The sequence below is a fragment of the Schistocerca serialis genome, chromosome 8, assembly GCF_023864345.2.
Source record: "Schistocerca serialis cubense isolate TAMUIC-IGC-003099 chromosome 8, iqSchSeri2.2, whole genome shotgun sequence".
NCBI classification, from domain to species: Eukaryota; Metazoa; Arthropoda; class Insecta; order Orthoptera; family Acrididae; genus Schistocerca; species Schistocerca serialis.
In genome coordinates, this window is record NC_064645.1 from 80,143,529 (window position 1) to 80,158,623 (window position 15,095).

The following is a 15,095-nucleotide window of genomic DNA, read 5'->3' on the forward strand; positions in this document are numbered from 1 at the left end:
CACTACACCGGACGAAAGGAGGTTCGACACGATACTAGGAGGTATCTCATGACTTTTGACATCTCTGTCTGTGGCACCTGTGTGGCATTGCGAATGACATGTGAGCCGTGGTATACCCGCTGCCCCCCGCATTCTCCGACTCTTGGAGCACCACACATCGAATCAGCAACCACAGGCGCGCTCCGAATACCGACTCAGTTAACCTCGCCCGGTTCGGAGCTGCGCTCTACGCGCTCGCACACGCAGCGGCCGCGCCGCTCTGCCGTTCTTCGGCATTCCTGGAAGCGGATAAGGGCGCCGTGGTAATTGCGCGCCCGCGCCCGCAGTCGGCCTACCGCCGGTGAGGGCGGCTTTGCTAAATTAACACGCGCGTCTGGTCGGCCGGCGGTGCGCTAATGCCATCAATCACCGTCCGCAAGAAGCGTTATTAACAGCCGCCTTCATTAGGTCCCCCTCACGCCCACGGCGCTGCCGGTAGATTGTTTTTGCTCTTCTGGGAAGCGCCGTGCGGCTCCGCGCCGCGCATAATTCACCTCTCCGGCCGAAGCCTGCTATAGTCTGGCGCCACGGCCGCTGTCGGTGCCTTTCTCTACCGGCGCTCGCTCGCGGCAAATCTGCTTCGTTTTAATGGCAACGGCTGGCGCCACATTGTTCCCGTTCCTCGCGCCTTACTGCGTTCCGAGGCGACAGACTTGCAACTGCCCAGCTTTTCTCGGTAATGAAAGTAATGATTCGCTCAAAAATCACGACCTTTACCGCGAAAGAGATTTTTTGATACTCAAGTAACAAGAGAATGGAATTAGATGAAACGATGAAGTTCTAAAGGATATTTCTAAGATGTTAATCATACACTAAACTTATACTGATATAATTGTAATTAATATTGTGTTTATACTGGTTGATGGTGAGCAGGAAAGGTAGTTATTAGTATTTTATTAATGATCTCATTCATAAGCAGCCATACCACAGTCATCAAGTCTCTCAAGAAAGTCATAATTTAGCTTGTTTAATCAGAATCGGACGATGACAATCCTTGTCCGCAGTCTTGATAATTCGAAGCGATCTGCAATCCTGTAAATAAAATATCTTGGTTTTCTTGCGTTGCGTAGTCAGTCGGGAAACCTCAGATCAAGCGAAAAGTTTGCTTTGATAGAGTTTAATTATCCGATGAGATAATGGAGCTCTTGGATCTAATAACAGCAGGTTCGTTTCCAATTCATCGGAAGTTCCCTTCTGATTACCAACGAAGCGACACCTCCGTGCAAATTTCCAATTAGAGAATACATATACAACGAAATTCCTTACAAACCTTTGATGTAAATGCTCAGTATGTATTTTCTTGAGTAGCATACAATATATTTTCAGTCTCTTTCTTCCAGTAATATCGATAGCAAAATTACAACTATTCAATGCGGCTATTCGGCACGGGGAATATCCTAAAAGTCCTCTCAACACACCAGAGATAATATTACAAAGAGTAATTATGCGCTCATGGAGTAGTAACAGTACTGTACTACTTTGCGCATCGATTCTGCGAGTATATAGATGGTCAAGTAGGAAACGTAATTCACTCATAGAATTGTGCAGGGACAATTAGTAGAATATAAAGAGATATTACACTGAACGTAAATAAAGCAAACAGTTTCAATTTCAGCTGAAAGTAATTCTGTCGAAGTAAGTGTCGACGAGAATTTCAGAGATTACATAGCAAAAGCAGCTTTTTCTTCAGGAATTAATACTGACTGTCACCTCAACTGGAGCGAAAGCACAAATAAACCAGCCAAGGAAATGCCAGAATTCTGAGCTCACACGAGTCTTGCAATCGTTGTGTAACAGACAATGTCCTTTTGTTCCATACTGTTCCTATATCCACTTCACCTTTGACTATGGAATAATTTTTCTTTTAGTGGTTCACACAGAAAACGTGGACACACTCTTCAAACTTCCGGAAGGAGCCAATGGAACTATAATTTAAAATATACTGCTTGACAGTTTATAAGGAAATGAGACACTGTTCAACAAGATTAATTACAGGCAATGAAGGACCATATGAAACACACTAGATGTATAACAGAGGTGGAATAGCATATTTATAAAGGAAAATGGTGCAGATTTCACCGCATGGGAGAACAGGACGCTACAGATAGATAACGTTCATGTTTTACACAGGCTACACTCTCAACATAAAGGCTGATATCGGACTCCCAATAAGGCACATCCGCTCCAAGTCCACTAACACATGTTTTGCACCTGTTATTCATGCTGACTACCAAACTGTTAAGGAATCCTTGTGGAGCATTGTCCCACTCCTGTCTCAAGGCGGTTTCCAGTTGTTGCTCGGTTCGGTGACAAGGATGTTCGGTGAGAAACATGTCCTCCGAGAGGATCCCAGGTCTATAGGGTTTAGGTCTCGAAAGTATGCAGACCTTTCCATATGTTCAGTAGCTATCATCGTGTCCGACGCTTGTTGGGTCCTGTGTGGGCGGGCATTATCGTCCACATACAAAAAGTCGAGACCCACCCCACCCTCAACAGACGGACGTGATGCGGAATAGTCTCCCAGCAATACTGCTGTGTTTTAACGGCACCTCTCGCGAAGATAAGCAGCGGTGCTCGGCCATTGTGAATAATTCCTGTCCACACCATAAAGCCTAGGGCTTACCGACGACGATCATAAACATTCTGTGGTCTGTAACGTAAATCCCTCTCTCTCCATACCAACTGGTCACCTGAACCACTTGCCACACTGAAGCAGTACTCGTCGGAGAACATCACCCTGGTCCACTGTTGCTGACCCCCAAGCAACACGCTCCATACACCAACGTACTCCATAGCGACGATGGCGTCGCTTCATTGGAATGCTTTTAAAGGTCCTACAGTCTTCCGAGCATAGCAACCAACATGATTTAATCATCACGAAATGAATCTGGAGTACGTCTGCAGCGATCTGCCTAGGAGTGAGATACTTGTTCCTTTTGCCCATTATGGCTACGTGTCGATCCTCTTGCGGTGTGGTGACCCATCTATGACCACCGGCATGCTTTTGCATTGTATTTCCATCTTCAACGGTCTTTTTTAATCGTGAGATGACTCTTTTGGACACATCCACTGCTGTGGCCACAGTAGTGATACTTCGAGCGGCCTCGACTGGTCCAACTGCTCGTCCACGATCACAAGTGTTGTGACCACCTTAAACGCTGTGCGGTTCGACAGTGGATACAGGAGCGAGGAACAGATGCCGTTCATGAATGGATATAAGTTTACTCTACTTCTAATAACTTTATTGCAGTATTTCCAGCGTCAGCTGCTAACAGTAAACGTGAATGAAGAAGTGTACACACACACAAAAGATTCACAAATCTGTCACTCCTCAACCCAGTGTTTGTTCAGAAGGCGGAAGATGTCGAGACCTGGCCACTATGAAAGTCTGTAAACGTTATTCAACTCGCAGACACACAGAAATGGGCTCAGTGCAGCAATGTTCGAACTTAAGTACAGCGGCTGCTGAGCCCTCGAGAGGGGATTTTTTATTTATTTATTTATTTATTTACTAAGATTGCAGAGTGACCCACCACCTTAGTAACTATAGTGGGTCGCTTTCTGCTACAGACTAGAAAACTTTCAGAATTTTAGAACTTTTCTTGTTTTTATATAATTAAATTGTTAAGTAAAGAAGGAAAACAAAAGAACACAAAACACATAAAGTACAATAGGGAAATACATAACTCTATTCTTAAGACGAAAATAATAACGAAAGGGAAGATTTAGATAGAAAGACATGTCCCTTTACCTTTATCTAGCTATTTCAAGTGGAGGGCTTCGGTAAACACTTCAGGCCTATCTCACCTGAATTAGCATAATACGAGCTGCATTCAAGTTCTAAGGCCTCCGATTTCTTTTCTCCAGACTGAAAAGAGACAGAAACATGTGCATTGTTTTAAAATGAGGCCGTGTTCATTGTCAATACATCCCAGAGATGGCAGCACCGTACGGCAGATGGAATTTTACCGCCAGCGGCGAGAATGAGAACTGTTTTAAATACTTAAAATGGCGACGGTTTCCTTACTTGAACAGCGTGCAATCATTCGTTTTCTGAATTTGCGTGGTGTGAAACCAATTGAAATTCATCGACAGTTGAAGGAGAGATGTGGTGACGGAGTTATGGATGTGTCGAAAGTGCGTTCGTGGGTGCGACAGTTTAATGAAGGCAGAACATCGTGTGACAACAAACCAAAACAACCTCGGGCTCGCACAAGCCGGTCTGACAACATGATCGAGAAAGTGGAGAGAATTGTTTTGGAGGATCGCCGAATGACTGTTGAACAGATCGCCTCCAGAGTTGGCATTTCTGTGGGTTCTGTGCACACAATCCTGCATGACGACCTGAAAATGCGAAAAGTGTCATCCAGGTGGGTGCCACGAATGCTGACGGACGACCACACGGCTGCCCGTGTGGCATGTTGCCAAGCAATGTTGACGTGCAACGACAGCACGAATGGGACTTTCTTTTCGTCGGTTGTGACAATGGATGAGACGTGGATGACATTTTTCAATCCAGAAACAAAGCGCCAGTCAGCTCAATGGAAGCACACAGATTCACCACCACCAAAAAAATTTTGGGTAACCGCCAGTGCTGAAAAAATGATGGTGTCCATGTTCTGGAACAGCGAGGGCGTAATCCTTACCCATTGCGTTCCAAAGGGCACTACGGTAACAGGTGCATCCTTCGAAAATATTTTGAAGAACGAATTCCTTCCTGCACTGCAACAAAAACGTCCGGGAAGGGCTGCGCGTGTGCTGTTTCACCAAGACAACGCACCCGCACATCGAGCTAACGTTACGCAACAGTTTCTTCGTGATAACAACTTTGAAGTGATTCCTCATGCTCCCTACTCACCTGACCTGGCTGCTAGTGACTTTTGGCTTTTTCCAACAATGAAAGACACTCTCTGTGGCTGCACATTCACCAGCCGTGCTGCTATTGCCTCAGCGATTTTCCAGTGGTCAAAACAGACTCGTAAAGAAGCCTTCGCCGCTGCCATGGAATCATGGCGTCAGCGTTGTGAAAAATGTGTACGTCTGCAAGGCGATTACGTCGAGAAGTAACGCCAGTTTCATCGATTTCGGGTGAGCAGTTAATTAGAAAAAAAATCGGAGGCCTTAGAACTTGAATGCACCTCGTATATCCTACTATAGCTACGTGAGTTCCACAAGAAAGTGTACGCCGCTATCTGTATGAAATGAATGAAACTATTATAAATATATATATTTACATGGCAGTACACGTTATGACTAATTGCACAATTAACTAATACTTAATCCACAATCGCCACCATTATCGATAATAGCTTGCCACATTTTTGGCATTCTTTTCACGAGGTTCTCTGCATATTCTCTTGGTAACGATCTCCATTGTGTCCTGATTTTATATGACAGCTGCTTCGAAGTATATATTGGCTTTCCTTTAAGCATCTTCTTAATATGCGACCAAATATCTGCGATCTAATTCGCATCTGGAGACACTGCAGGCCAGTCCAGCGTTTGCACGCAGCACAACGACGGCTGCGATGTTTCGGATCAGTATCCTCTTGAAGCACCTAGTCTCCCTCGTTCGAACCAAATAACTTCTTGAAGGACCTCAGACGGCATTTTTGATAAATATTGCACTTTTTTCAGCGTTTAAACTGGCTGTAGGTAAGTGCAAACACCCAGAACCGCGTTTAGAGAAACATTCCTAAACATGCACTTTTATCGGGCCATTGACAGTCCGTCCAAGCGACCTTCCACACTTCGAACATCAGGCTTTTGAAAGAGGAGACCAGGTCCAAAAATATGATTTACAAGGAACATTGCCTCCTGACGCTTCAGATACCTTTGACTCTCTTTAAAATGCTATCGACAAACCGAAACACTCAATTCTGGCACCGTTTAGCTATGCACTGTGAAACGCCCGCTAAATCACGCAGGACTAACAGGTAATTAGGATTGTGGAAAGGGCCAAGGGAGATGCGGTCGGATTCATTTCACAATTGCAATTTATTATCATTTATTTCACAAATACACTTCTGAAAGAACTACGTTGCTCGGCGGCTGAAGGCCTCCAAACAGATGCCTAATAATAAGTTCAATTTTGAAAAGACATGACACACAGTTAAATTTACGAACAAGATAAATCGTATACACATATGAGATCACCATGCGGAGCTGTTGAAGCTGCCGGATCAAATGTTCAAAATTCCAAATATACTATGATGATTACTGAAGACAGAAGGCCAGATGGTTTTAAGATGCTAACAGGGCTGATGGCCCACAAGGTGCATACAAAGAGATAAACAAACGCAATAAGATGGCTGAAGCCCGCAAAGTTAAATTCCGCATATTAAGGAAATATATATTGCAACAGTCGACAAAAGAATACATTAAGTTTAAAAATTTCCTTTTTGTAACACCAACGGCGCAAGGCCCACAATAACTTGTAAAATCTTTCAGAGGAAATTACAATAACCTTTCAAGAGCAGAAGGCTATAATGCTTGGACTTGAAGGAAACTCTGACAACATATTTCCGGGGCTGAAGGCTCGCAACGAACCTTGCCAAATTAAAAATATAAAATACAGTTAAATTACAACAACATTAAGAGTGCAAAAAGGATAATTAAGAGAACGGCACTCTGGAGTCTCCAGTGGATCGGTCTGCCCTCGTTCACTTAGGCGAGACAGGTGGTGAGTCCAACTACACTTCATTCGTGCGAACCCAATCAAGGGACAGTCACGGACCAACCGACGGACCGCTTGCTTGCCACGACGGAGTACCCGAGAATTCAAGGCCCCCCAAAAAATTACAAGTATCATTATTCCCAAACAACGCGTATGTGAACTGAGCTGCCAAAACTATCCACCATGTTGGGCAGCAACAACAGGTGAGGAAAAGACACTGCCTAAAAGCTACGTTAGTGGCCAGGGCAGGTAACCGGCACACTAACGGCCACAAGGCAGAAAATTCCGCTGGTGCACTCGAATTGTATCAGCCAATATAGTTAATTGCACCGCATGGCGGCTAAATTTGAGCAATATAACACTCGGTGTTGCTCACAGGATAACCTCCCCAACAGCGAACCCCCGAAACGAACCACACAACATGAACGGACGTGGCTTGGATAGTTGAAACCCCTACTCAGCTTTGACGTCCTGGGACGGTGAGCCACGAAGTTCGCAGCGATCGGACAGCTCCACACACGCTCCGACACAGCGCAGAGACCGCCAGCGGACCCAGCCGACCGCACTGCGCGGAGATAACTTCCCTGGTCCACAGCAACCGACCGACTCACCGCAGAATGCCGACAAAATCTAAAATAGTCGTCAGTGGAAATAACGCCAACTACACACACAACCTGACAAACACACGAAGACCTGAACGTTACCCAACAGTGACTAAGCACACACGAAGACAAATCGGGAGTTGATGCACACACACACACACACACACACACACACACACACACACACACACACACACACACACAGCCAACTCATGAATGATCGGCGAGCCAAAACGCGTTGTCCGGTAGTACGACCGTCCGACGATCCACCAAGACCGTGGTCCGGCTGAAGTGATGCATGGCGGCAATGGTCGGGCGAGCCATGTCGACGCAGACCTCACTGCTGCGCCAACTCGACTGCACTAGTGCCGCATTACAACTCCCCGACTGGGAGGTCTGGACTGCGCTCCAGACGCGTTCCAACTGAAGGCCGGTTCCCACTAGGGCTGCCGCGCGTCAAAACCGCGCGTCAGCGGCGTGGTTGCCATGGAAATGGCGTCAGCGGCAAGGCGCGGCGGGCTCTGCGTCGCGGTTTGACCATGTCGAACCGCTTCCGCTGCCACGTTCCGCGCTCCAGGTGCGCGCCGCCAATCACAGAACGCGCTGAGCGTGACGTCAGGTACGGACCCCCCCCCGGGTCACACGAACTTTCGCCGAACCGCTGGCGCGGACGCGGCAGCAGCTATGGAATACTTATCATCCGATTCCAAGGAAACTATTTGGTAGAAAAATTTGATTCTTGGGCATGTTACAGCCTGATATCTTCTCTCGATAAAGGACCGAATTTCTTTTCGTTATTCGTCGTGGTTACTTGCTGTATCGCATTTACGTAAACCTTTACACGAAATCTGAATGAGTGTGCAGAGGTAAAAACGCATTGCGTGGACTTTGAGTACAGTTCATTTTAGGTAATACATTATCGCGTATGAAATTTAGTCAACATATCGAAATTGTTTTTAAAGCTGAGAGCAGAACGATAGCTATCACCGTTCTCGAGATATTGAATGATATGTCGGCGGACGGGCTGTGCGGTGACCGCGCACGGGTCGCTCGCGACGCGACCGATACTTTTGTCCTGCTCGTCGTAAACCATGTGGTTGTATCAACTGCAAATTTCGTAAACGGTTCAAGAAATCGAAACGTGTTTTTTTGCAAACGATAACTTGTAAAAACTCATGTATTTCGTCGCATGATAAATATCCAAAATCTGTTTAACTACCAAGATATGAAAGAAACTACAGTTTTTTCGGAAGGGATAGATGAATTTTTTTAAACAGCATTTAATAGCGTGTGTAATGAGAAGTTAAACCGAGACTAATTTGCTGGTATGTCATAAGATGTAATTTGCTAATTATCTACAGCTACTGATTATTTCCTTTGGAAGTAACAAACGTTTTTTTCTTTATCCAGTGTACTTTATTGGTGCAAGATGCGTTTCGCCATTTACTTTAAGGTATCTTCGGTTGAATCTAGAATGACTCAGTTCTGTTTTGATCTGTGATACTTGCAGATTATAAAACAGTTCACATCTTTTTTTACGTGAATGACTGATTACTTACAGTGAATTGAGTTTTTGGCGGACATATACGTTTCCCCTCACCTGGTCACATGCTGGAGGTTGAACTAAAACTTATATTATGGAACATAAGCACATTTTCATGTTCGCTCTTTTTTCTTCTGTCACTAGCAGTAGACGTTTTACCGAAAACTCTGATTTAAAGTCGTAACTACAGTGTGTTCACCTCATGTCCCTTCCTGTCTGGTTTGTTTATGTACATGTTGCCAACCTGCAGAATTATATCCTGAAAACTAATGTTTGTTTATTTTTGTTCTCCTTATATCTGTATGTGTGTGTGGCTAGCCAGTGATAGTTACAGAAAGTTGAAAGTGAATCCAGTAGTTGTCAGACAGTGGTTGAAAGATTTGGTGTTCAGCTGATTTCAGTTTTGGTTTAAATGTTTTAAGGAGTGCATGGAAGAGTAAACTCACTGCTTACATTAATAGATAAAATAGTAGAATAGTATTTCAACAGATGATTATTATCAGAATACTATCACCCAACCCCTTTGTCCCCACTCTTTGACGCCCCATAATACGTCCTGTCAACTAACCCCTATTGTTGTCAAAGTTGTGCCGTAATTTCCTCTTCCTCCTCTATTTAATTCCGTACCTCTTCTTTAGTCACACGATCCTCATATCTAATGTTCAGCATTCTTATGAATCACCACGTTTTGAAAGCGTCCATTGTCTTCTTGACAGAACTGTTCATCGTCCACGTTTCACTTACATACAAGGCTGCACTCCACACAAATACCTTTGTAAAATAGTATCCAACCATTAGCATTTATATTCGGTGTGAACAAATTTTCTTTTTCAGAACGCTTTTCTTGCTATTGACAGTCTTCAGTCAGGTTTGCGTCTGCACCAGGAAATGCCTTACAATTTAAAATCTGGTTTCGAAAACTGTTCCAAATATATATTATTCTTTCGTGATTCTTAAGCAAGGCGCTGGCGATGATTACATTATGCTCTGTGGGAAATTCTATCAGGTAGCTTCCACTTTCATCCCTTCCACCTAGCCTTTGTGTTCTTACTGTTTTCGTGTACCTGCTACCGTACCACATTTTAAATTTTTGTCTCGCTTAACTATCTGAATAATCTCTCTTGTTGTACATTGTTTCACTGTGTTAGGAGATAGTGAACAATCGTGAACGGTAGTCATGAAATCTGTTTATGGTGAAATGAGAAAACATGAATAATGAAATATGTGAAAGAGCACATTGTACAGAAAATGAAAAATTGGTATGTCTTCACCCAACTTCGTCTTTCCTTCATGTAGGTGTAAGATATAGTTAATCAAACGCACCGCGCGTTTCAGTGGGTCCTGCCCCGTACCTCAGTGGTTGTCCGTCATTGGCTACCGCTAACGTCTGCCGCTTCCAGATGGGAACGCCAATTCCGCGAGCCGCCGCGTCAACGCGGAAAACGCTTGCCGCTGCCGTTTCCGCACGCCGCGCTGCCGCGCTCTAGTGGGAACCGGCCTTGACTGGCAGACGCGACCTCGCGACCCGAACTGGCAACCCGAACTGGCCTACGACAGACGACGACCGGGAAGTAACAGCAGTCGAGCAAAGATATTACGAGAGGCTCAAAAATGGCTCTGAGCACCATGGGACTTAACATCTGAGGTCATCAGTCCCCTAGAACTTAGAACTATTTAAACCTAACTAACCTAAGGACATAACACACATCGATACTCGAGACAGGATTCGAACCTGCGACCGTAGCGGTCGCGTGGTTGCAGACTGTAGCACCTAGAACCACTCGCCCCCCCGGTCGACCACGCATGGCTCACACTGTGCAAAAGCTCACTAATTAGAGATTCGAGAGCATTACCAAAGATATCGCTGTGTGAGTTATTTTTAAAATAACTGTATGTTGTAATATTAACTCTGCGTGGTTCGTGTATAAGCGAAGTACTGTTTGTTACTACGGTTGCTTGCTCCACTTAAGGGGTTCCGGAAAGGCTCAAAATCATGAAAAGTTCAATTTTTACTTTTTTGCGTTTTCTGAATCTGCAGACTATTACCTTTTAATAGATATATAATTTATTCAATTCCGAAGACTACAACTATTTTTAAATTTTTTTTGAAATGTGTTCTACATGGGCGTGACCCACTGTGGCGCTGTTAAACTGCTGTCAAATGGTGTTATTATTAACGTCCGTGTTCATCAGGTACATTTTAGTGATGTGAGATAAAGTATGTGTTGTGGCTAACCTGTGATGGTTCAATATATATAGCTGGTTTGATTGTCGATTGTTTCATGTTTATTTACTCTGTCGTTATCTCGAAAATATTCGTAGTTAATTCTGTTTCTTGAGTCTATGTTTTGTTGAAGTATAATAATGAGTAAAAGTAAAGTTATTAGAAATCCTCTGAAGGCTTTTAAGAAAAGGAGAAATGTTGGAAAGCCAAAGGTATGTGTTATTACTGTAAACAATAAAGACGATAACCAAGTGAGTGAACCTAACCTCTCAAGTACACCTGCCCATAGCAGTCAAAGTGGGAAAGAAAATACTTCACAGAAGAAGCTTGGTTCAATGAGTGAAAACTATGAATGTTTTATGGGCGAATCGGATGTGAATGAAATATTTGATATGTCGGTTCTCAAAGGAATTTTTTCAAACTGTGTAAGATGTATTCATTGTAGTGAAGTTGGTCTGGAACTCTCCATAATAAAGCACGTAGGACTTACTAGTGAAATACAACTGAAATGTGATAAGTGTTCATACATGACCACCTTTTGGAACAGTGTTGCAGTAACTGCAACTGAAGAAAATGGTAGCAAAATCTACGAACACAACAACGAGCGATGCTTGCTTTAGACAAGGAACGCCTTCGGGCTGCAGACAGGGCTGTAAAGAGTCTAGAAATACAAGCAAGAGTAAACAGGAGGAGGAACAAGAGGAAACTGGAGGAGGAGTTTGCAGAGGATGAAGATAATCCATCCTATGGACCTGGAATGCACTATAAAGTTAATCCAATCTTTGTCGCTCGATTCCCAAAACTTTTATTTTCTCATACTAATTACATGTTTTCTAAGGATCTTCCAAACATATTTATTTCAAACTTTCAGTAAATGTTACACAGTACCATCTGCATAATTTAACACAGACTTTTTTCCAAAAGACTGTATATTTTTGAATATATAAATAAAAAATTGCAAAAAAATGTTGTGAATTTTCATTACAATTGAAAAAAAATCATCTTTAATAACTGAACTATAATTTCGTAAAAGCCCTGTGTTACGTTGTAGCCCATATTCCAATAAATAATCTGTAAAAAGTTCAACTTCCTACCTCAAATACTTTGTGAGGAAAGATGTAATTTATAAGCGTTATTTTAACATTGCAAGTATAGGGCGTTCCGGAGCCCCTTAACCGCCCCGTAAGCTGGAGAGGGGCCTCGGGAGGTGATCTCGATGCTCGTCTCCCCGAAGGACGTCTAGAGGTGGTGCTTCCATATCATTGTCAGTGGTGTAATCGTTCACGGCAGCGCCCTCGTCCCACGGTGTCGGCTGCAGGAGATGCTGCGGTGTAATTGGTGGCTAAAACTGCAGGCGACCTGATAGCGTGCGATACTGCAACCCTTCCCTCCCAACTTGTAAGGGACGGGGGGGGGGGGGGGGGCTGTTCAGTGGATAGGATGAGGCTGGTTGCTCGGTTGGGGGCAGAGCAGACCAACCGGCTATCCGACAATGCATCCTGCGACCACGAGGGAAACTGCCCCGGAAAAGCAGCGCACAGGTAGACAGGTAGGAGCGTGGTGGGTGCCGCAAGGACGACGACGACTACTCGACGGTGACGGCGTCGATGTCTGTCGGGGAGGCGACCTGCGGCGTTGGCGGCAACGGCGTCCCAGGAGGGCGGACGGACGCTTCCATCGGTGCGACGGCCGCGTGTGGAGGCACCAGCTCGGCAAGCTGCGTAGGAGGCTGCCCTAGCCGGCCACGGTGACCGAGCGATTCTTGGCGTTTCAGCCCGGAACCACGTGACCACGTGACTGCTACGGTCGCAGGTTCGAATCCTGCCAACGCCATGGATGTGATGATGTCCTTAGGTTAGTTAGGTTTACGTAGTTCTAAGTCTGGCGGACTGGTGACCACAGATGTTAAGTCCCATAGTGCTCAGAGCCATTTGAACCATTTTGAGGCTGCGCTGCGGCGGACGGATGTGGCTGCTTCACGGCGGCCGGAAGTCACGCAGTGAAGAAATCTGAAACAGTCTTCAGAATGAGATTTTCACTCTGCAGCGGAGTGTGCGCTGATATGAAACTTCCTGGCAGATTAAAACTGTGTGCCCGACCGAGACTCGAACTCGGGACCTTTGCCTTTCGCGGGCAAGTGCTCTACCAACTGAGCTACCGAAGCACGACTCACGCCCGGTACTCACAGCTTTACTTCGGCCAGTACCTCGTCTCCTACCTTCCAAACTTTACAGAAGCTCTCCTGCGAACCTTGCAGAACTAGCACTAAGAAAGGATATTGCGGAGACATGGCTTAGCCACAGCCTGGGGGATGTTTCCAGAATGAGATTTTCACTCTGCAGCGGAGTGTGTGCTGATATGAAACTTCCTGGCAGATTAAAACTGTGTGCCCGACCGAGACTCGAACTCGGGACCTTTGCCTTTCGCGGGCAAGTGCTCTACCAACAAAGCTACCGAAGCACGACTCACGCCCGGTACTCACAGCTTTACTTCTGCCAGTACCTCGTCTCCTACCTTCCAAACTTTACAGAAGCTCTCCTGCGAACCTTGCAGAACTAGCACTCCTGAAAGAAAGGATATTGCGGAGACATGGCTTAGTTTGGAAGGTAGGAGACGAGGTACTGGCAGAAGTAAAGCTGTGAGTACCGGGCGTGAGTCGTGCTTCGGTAGCTCAGTTGGTAGAGCACTTGCCCGCGAAAGGCAAAGGTCCCGAGTTCGAGTCTCGGTCGGGCACACAGTTTTAATCTGCCAGGAAGTTTTGAAACAGTCTTATCTATGGCACGATCACTGAATTGTGGCCGGCCGCGGTAGTCTAGCGGTTCAGGCGCTCAATCCGGAACCGCGCGACTACTACGGTCGCAGGTTCGAATCCTGCCTCGGGCGTGGATGTGTTCAAAATGGTTCAAATGGCTCTGAGCACTATGGGACTTAACATCTGAGGTCATCAGTCCCCTAGAACTAAGAACTACCTAAACCTAACTAACCTAAGGACATCACACACATCCATGCCCGAGGCAGGATTCGAACCTGCGACCGTAGCAGTCGCGCGGTTCCGGACTGAGCGCCTAGAACCGCTAGACCACCGCGGCCGGCCGTGGATGTGTGTGACGTCCTTAGGTTAGTTAGGTTTAAGTAGTTCTAAGTTCTAGGGGACTGATAACCACAGATGTTAAGTCCCTTAGTGCTCAGAGCCGTTTGAGCCATCACTGAATCCACGGAACCGTGGCTGATTTTGGTGTTAACCTGTGATGCCAAGGATACTGTACTGCGCCCTGCCAGCTGGTCTGAGAACAACGCCGGATGCCCATAAATGTGGCTCGTTGTAGCCACGATATTGAACTCTGACGTTCGGGTGAAACGTCATGAACACGTCTGAAGCTGGAGCGGAGTGGTAAGAACGAAGCAAACGCAGCCATGTCCGATGGCATCTCATATGCGAACGATCTGCTGTCGAAATGTCAGAAGCAGGCGAAGTACGATGTAGAGATGGGTCGTTCCCGAACCAACGGGTCCAAAGGACAAGATGAACGGAACGAGCGATGAACGAACTGTAAGGAACGGTCTTTCATAGTTCACTTCGGTCGTGGCTTTTCACTTACAGTTCCAGGGAACGGGAAACGGTCGGTCTCGCTCCCGCAACGGCACGTCGGCCGGTCTCGTTCCAGCCTAGGTACCGTTCCTATCTGTCTGGGTCTCGCTCTGCCGGATTCGTCCTTCTTCGCGTGGCCACCCGTCGCAGTTCCACTGCCCACTGCTCACAGTTCGGTATAGAGTTGTTCCTTTCATCCGTTGCGCACGCCCATTCTAGATCTGTTTCAAACTTTTTTGGAACTCTGAACTTCTGGTTCTTTTCGTATTCAACGTCCATGTCCGGTACTTCAAATGTATTTTGTAATTACCTAAATTACATAAAATTACGCGGTATGTAATACATACATCTTTTCAGGTAACAAAACGGCGTATCAGTGTGCTTCACTATTTCGATAAACAGAAGAAGAAATGCTTGTAAAA